The sequence below is a fragment of the Gossypium raimondii genome, chromosome 10 (genome assembly GCF_025698545.1).
Source record: "Gossypium raimondii isolate GPD5lz chromosome 10, ASM2569854v1, whole genome shotgun sequence".
Classification (NCBI taxonomy): domain Eukaryota; kingdom Viridiplantae; phylum Streptophyta; class Magnoliopsida; order Malvales; family Malvaceae; genus Gossypium; species Gossypium raimondii.
In genome coordinates, this window is record NC_068574.1 from 31,645,237 (window position 1) to 31,652,607 (window position 7,371).

The 7,371-nt window shown below is 35.7% G+C and overlaps 1 non-coding gene across 1 annotated transcript; it reads left to right on the top strand.

Annotated features, from left to right (window-relative positions):
* Positions 1 to 1,497: 1,497 nt before the first annotated feature.
* LOC128034171 (small nucleolar RNA R71) lies at positions 1,498 to 1,604 on the top strand. The gene has a single exon (XR_008190303.1). It is a non-coding gene; the product is annotated as a small nucleolar RNA R71 (small nucleolar RNA).
* Positions 1,605 to 7,371: the final 5,767 nt, after the last annotated feature.

A 7,371-nucleotide genomic window follows, 5' to 3' on the forward strand; every position in this document is an offset into this window, starting at 1 on the left:
ATTTTGATCAGCTTCAAATTCTAAAATAAAGAAGTCAATAGGAAAGATAATTTTATTCACTCTTACCAATACGTCATCAATTTTACCTTCTGAATGGGCGTAGGATCAATCAACTAGTTGCAAATTCACCTTAGTAGGTCTTGCTTACCCAATTCTTAGCTTCTTGGAAATAGACATAAGCATTAGATTTATACTTGCTCCTAAGTCACATAACGTCCTACCAACATAATGATTTCCAATTAAACACGGGATAGTGAAACTCTTTAGATCCTTTAACTTTGGAGGTAGTTTATTCATCAACATTGTTGTGCACCCTTCAGTGCGAGCAACAATCTCAAATTCTTCCAATGGCGCTTTTTTGACAATACGTCTTTCATAAATTTCAGATAATTGGGCATTTGCTCCAAATCTTATACTAACGGTATGTTGATGTGGAGTTGCTTAAAAACATCTAAAAAAATAAACTAAACATCCTACTTGGAATTGTGAAATCGATGAGGAAAAGGTAAATATGGCCTTCCTTCAGGTTGTTGATATTGTTTTGTTGTGGCATTTCTGTTGGCAACATGATTTGATTTTGTCACAACATTTCTCTATGTACCCTTTTTCAGGTGTTGTATATTGTTTAGTAGGTTCTGAGATCCTTTCCTGATTACGTCTGATTTGTCTTCTTCTATCATGGCATCTTAAACAACTTCATCCAACTGAGTCCCACATCTAAGAGTGATGGCCTTACGCCGCTCCTTCCTTTGGGTTCTTGAATTTTTAGTATCACTTGGAAATGCTCCTTGTGGCCTTGAATTTAAAGCATTCACTATTTTCCCCACTTGATTTTCGAGAGTTCAGAGAGACCCAGCTTGACTCTGAATCACACAATCATTTTTGGCCATATACTCCTTCAATAAAGATTCAATAGAATTAGAAGATGAAACCTAACATTGCTAAGCATTTTGCCTCGGCATAGGATGATTATAACCGAGCGGTGCATTATGGATATTTTGTCTTGCATCATTGTGTGAACTCTCTGCACCTTGATTATCCCACCTAAAATTTGGATGCTCCTTCCACCCTAGATTGTAAATGTTGGAATAGAGGTTATTTTTCCGGTTAAAATTACCCATGTGGTATACTGATGCTGGGTTTGATGGGCATTCATCAAACATATGATCTTCGCCACAATAAACGCATGATAGCTCAGTTGATTTCATCTCATGAATAGCAGTTGGATTTTTCATTATTTTAATCATATTAGCTAAAGAAGATACATGGGCTGTCAATGAAGTAATTGCGTTGAGCTCCATGGTACCAACATCTCTCTTGTACATCCTAAGTCTTGTGGTAGGGTACTTATAGTCATTGTTGGCAATCTTTTCCAAGATCTCATATTCTTCATTGTAAGATTTATCCAACAATATACCATTGAAAGGTGCATCAACTACCATTCTCATATGTGCATTCAACCCATTATAGAATATTTCCATTTGAGTTCAGTGCTGAAATCCATGCTTCGGACATTTTCGAATTAAATCTTTAAATCGTTCCCAAGCTTCATATAATGTTTAATCCTCCAATTGCTAAAAAGATGTGATGCCATTTCTAAGCTTGTCATTTATGTTTGGTGGATTATACCGTAGCAAAAACCTTTGGCAAAGGTCATTCCATGATGTCATTATCCCTGATGACAGAGCGTTCAACCATGCTCTTGCTCGGTCTCTCAAGGAATGTGGAAACAATTTAATTCTTAGGGCATCTTTAGGAACACCCTGTTGAATAAACAAATCACAGACTTTTAGGAAAAGTCGCAAATGTAATCTTGGATCTTTAGTGAGTAGTCCTCCAAACTGTCTTACTATTTGTAACATCTGAAACATTATCGGTTTCAGTTCAAACTACTGCACTTGTATTTGAGGCCTAACTATCTCTGGATTCAAATAATCTAAAATAGGTATAACATGCTCTCGGATTGGTCTATCTCGGTCATCTATCACCCTACGGACTTGTGGATCAGCGCTCTAACCATTCAAATTATTATTCATGCCTGGTATAACCCTTCGAATAAGAGGATTAGCATCTTAACCATTCAGATTATCATTGAAACCAAGATTATTCTCGTTCCTAGCCCTTTTTCACAACTTTTTCTGCCTTCCTCGTAAAGTTCTATCAATTTCTGGGTCAAAAGGATATTCTTTGTTAGCAAGAATGCCTCTTCTCCTGCACTAATGGAAAACATATAGAAAATAAATTAAATAATGGAATTAAGTAAAATAACCAAACCAAATTTCACCAAATTACTGATTCCCAGCAACGGCGCCAAAAACTTATTGCATGTGAAATGACATGTGATTCGTGCAAGTATACACGTCGAATCAAGGAGTAAAGTGATGAGTGAGTATCGTTCCCATGAAGATCAGATTGAGGCACTAAAGTGTTCAAGTTATTATAATAAAATGCGATTAATGCTATGTTGTGACACAACAATAAGTATGCAATGACAATTAAAGGAATAGTGATGTATGCAATACGTGGAATTAATGAATACTTGGAAATGCTATGGAAAAAAAAGAGTAGAAATTTAATGGAAATTATGAGAATAACTATGTGAATGATATGCAATGAATAAATAAATGAGTAAGAATGCTATGGCAAAGCTATTATGCGAAGATAAGGGTTACGCGATGTTGAGTGGGAAGGTCGAGATTACTAAGAATCTACTTTTACTGTCAGCAATGCCTCAGCAAAATCATACTTAACCTACTTCCTAAAAGAGTTCTAAAGTGGCATGCTTCTTCCGAGAGCAGAAACCTCAAGTTACTTTACCTCTGTCTTAGGCCTTTAATATGGTACCCTGCACTGCTCTCTTCTGTATAAATGCTGCTCTATGTCTAGAGTCTCCTACAAGTATCTATCGAGTACTTGTCCATATCATTTAACCACAGTCTAACTAATCTAACCTTTTCAAAATTTAGATTAATTTAAGGGTATGTTGTATAGTTGACTATGTCTAGGGATTGCTCACATACATTGGAAAGAATAAAATAATTGAATGAAATAGTCAAATAACTCATATTTATATTGCAACCATTAAAGATAGTTAAATTTTCATCAAAGTAAACCCAACCTATGAGATTTAACTCATAGGTTGGCAATTACGATTCAACTCAAATGTCGTTTTCGTCATTGTAATTCATAAAGGAACATATTAGAAATAATGGAAGAATGTCGGGAAGACAGTGATCCCTTGTTCAATACACACTCCAATTACGCAGTGTCCTGAGGTGGCTGAGAGGGGTTGCCTACATCTTTCTTCTTCCTGTCTCTATTCAGCCGCTATCTTCTAATTTACCTAAGGACCTCTACTCGTAGTTTTGTGCCCTAATTCTTTCTCATTTGCTTCTTTTTAAATCGCTTTGTTTTGCTTTTTCAAGATAATTCCAACAGCCCCAATATTTATCTTCTCCTCTTTTCTAGGCAGATGTATCTGGCACAAGTAGAGTTGGGTTGAAATTGATATGTGCTGAATGTTGACTAGACACCTTCCCGGTATTGCTACAACATACGAGCTGGTAATATAACCACCCTTTTACCCCGGTAAAACTTCACTCCTACATTTCTTGTTCCTTATCTTGCACCTATCAATACCACGAAACAAAGCCCTTCCTCGAGTAATTAAAAGCACCTAATATTTAAACACGGCTCAAGTTCTAATGCAATGCTAAAAATACTAATGAAATGTTCTAAAAAGAAACTAGATGTACTTAAGTACAAGCAATTAACTAGGTCCAAAGGCATAAAATATAACTCTTTTCAAGAGTTATAAGTAATTTATACCACTCCTTTCAAGAATAATACAACACAAACTACTTTAGTCCAAATGAATATTATACGAGCATGCCTAATGAGTTGTTGTAATTTGATATGGAAAATTAGGCTTTCCCGGTATACTTAAGGAGCTTATTCTCAAGCAAAGTAGCTTCTTTTTGGTAGTTTTTCATGATTTTTAGATTTTAAGTTAATAAGTTTCAACTTCTTATTTTCACTCATTTTTAGACCCAATTTGGCTAATAATGCCATTAGGGGTCCTAACATGTGGTTGAGTGGTGTAGGGATGTATTGGAGGTTGAAAACAAGCGAAAATGGCGCCAAAGGAAAATGTATCACAATATCTAAACCATGGAATCACGATAACTCCAACAGACTTGAAGATTGAAGATCACCCTTCAATGGTATCGCGACATTCACTTTGGGTATCGTGATATCCATCCAAGAAAACCCCCAAGTTCGAAACTTACCGGGGTATCACGATATCCTTTTTTTTTAGTATCACAATACCGATATAATAATGGGACAATATTGGACAAAAAGGGTAGTCAATGTCCACTCGACGCACCAATCACAACAGGCCTGTGTAAGGGCAGTTTTGGCAACAAAAATTCATCAACCATCAACCTAAAACAACCAATTTTGGCTGAGGAGAGAGGGGATACACACATTAGCTTAGTTTTAGCATTAGTTTCTCTAGGTTTTCTCTTAGTTTTTTTTGCAACTTTTTCTAGGTTTTATATTTTCTCTTCTCTTTTCTAAGTTTTAGAGTTTATTTTACTTCACTTCCTTCTTGTTCTTAGTGTTCTTATAGCTAGTTAAGTTAGTTATCACTGTAGCCTAGGTTTATTTGCACTTTCAGTCCATATACTTTGGTTGTAATGACATTTCTAGCTTTAGTTTGATGTATTTCAATTTATTTTTCTTTAAATCTATTAAAGTTTGTTCCTTTTGTGTTTCTTGCTTTAGATTTTCTTGTTGAATGTTTTTCATTTCATGTTATTTAAGCTTTCTTGCATAAAAATCTCAACTTTTATATTTTTCTTAAGCTTTCCTTTAATGGCTTCTTTGCTTTTCATTTCCATGGTTGTTAGTTGTATTTCCAGCATGAGTAGCTAAACCTTTAAAGTGGGTGGTTGATGGAGATGTGGTAAGCTGATGTTTGGATGAAAGACCAAATTGTAATAAATTGGATTAATTAAAACGAACCTAAAAACTTAGGATTGATGCCCCTAAGGAAACATCTTGATAAGTGAGACCAAAAGGTAATATTGTTGTGCAGCAATTCATTAGTCCTAGTTTACCCAGTGAGATCGAGAGATAAACCAGACTAATTTGTCTAATTTAGTAAAATTGAGATTGTGAGATAAAATTTAGTCACTTGAGTAATTTGAGCGATTTAAGTCCCTTATTAGAAGATCGGCGAACCACATTAAAGTCAACCGACCACTGTTTGTCATTTATTGGTTAATTTCATAGTCTTACACAATTTAGTCCCTAGAATAGCATATTTAATTTCATTGCAACATTTTCTTGTTATGATTTGTCGTAATATAAAAGCATACAAGTAGCTGCTTAAACTCTATAGTGCACACTATTTATTACTCAATTGCCATCTCTTTTGGGTTCAACCCCTTGGAACACTACGTGTTCCATCGGAACTATGAATACTACAACTGACACTGAACGCTTGCAATTAAAACCGCTTTTCAAAAGTAGTTTTTCAAGAAAAATTGTTTTCACGTGCACACGTACAAGCAGTCAAAGTTTTTGGCATCATTGCTAGGGAGACATTGCAAGATTAAGCGATTTTTAGAGATAAGTAGTAAAAATAGGATTTATAGATACGACTTTATTTTTATTTATCTTTATTTCATTTTATTTTTTAGTTCATTTACTTTACTCTCTTATTCTTGTAAGAGGCGTTGTATGACTCAAATTGGCATTGTTATCTTACCATTTGAGCCAAAACTGGAAAGTATCATCACACACGTGAGGAAGGCGTAACATCTGAGAGATGCCCAGCCTCTGCAAAGAGATCATCCCATCAGAGATCCACGAGTAGAGATTCAACCACCACCACACCCACCCATGGAGCAACGTACTTTGTGTGACTACGCGATGCTCAATCTTGATGTTGTTCGAGGTAGCATTGATCACCCAATGATTAATGCTAATAACTTCGAAATATAACCGGAAATTATCCATGATACAAGTGAACCTTCAATTTCAAGGGTCAATGAATGAGGATCCAAACCAACATATTAAGAGATTTCTAACCATTTGTGATACCTTTAAATATAATGGGGTATCCGATGATGCTATTCGTCTTTGGTTATTCCCTTTCTCTCTTACTGATGATGTGTTTATGTGGTTAGATTCATAGCCAGTAGGTTCTGTAACACCTCTAGCTCGTATTCATCATCTAAATAGGCTTACGGAGCATTACTGTAAAAAGGTAACTCAAAACATTAATTTCCAACATTTCATAATCATTGCAAAATCCAATCAAACACATGCATAATGTCCCCTTTTTCTTGCCCTCAAGGCATTAGAAACACTTTAGAAATGAATCGAGACAAAATCGAAAAAATTTAAAGTTTCATGGAAAAAGATAGAAAAATTCATACTACAGGGGTCACACGGCCACGTGGCCAAGCCGTGTGACTCACAGGGTTGAGACACATGCCCGTGTCTCAAGCCTTGTGGGCATTTGAAGTAGGGATACACGGCTGTGTCCCATCCAGTGTCTATGCTCGTGTAACTCTCTAAGTTGGTTCACACGACCAGGCCACATGCTCGTGTTCCAGGCCGTGTAACTCTCGAAATGCAACATTCTAAAAACTACAGGGGGACACACGGTCGTGTCGTGTGGCTGTGTGTCACACACGGCTGAGACACACGCCCGTGTCTTAGGCCATGTGGACAAGAAATAGGTCAATTTCAATCCATTACTTTCACCCATTTCAAGCTCACACCTATAAGACTTTTGCACATACAATTAAGCTTTCAAAAATACCAAAGCATGCATATTAAGACCAATTCAATAGGTCATTTATCCATAAAACCAATATGCCAAAAGGTACCTCAAACATAGTCATCAAATCAACCTAAATATGTGTATGTGCACATTTACCATTTATCAACTATTTTGTTTCCATGCCAAAACATATCACAATTAATACATATCAACCATATCATAATAGATTCATGCCATACCAAAATAACATTACCGTTAAGAGCATTCCTCTCATGCTTCATAACCACCTAAATGACATAAACCAGCCATTTCCAAATAGTACGAAACAACCGAGATTTATATACCATATTTCATCATGCACATCTAGTTCAAAACCTTTCCAAAGTAAACTATATATTGACCATGTTTAGATCAATTATTCACATACCATTTTGGCCATTTAAAGATACATTAACACATACAGATTTTGGTCATTTCAGAATATGCATCAATTTGACCAAATTAACCACAACCAACAAGATATCAATAGTATCTTAAGTACCTCAAATCCAAGGCAACATTTCATGCCATAA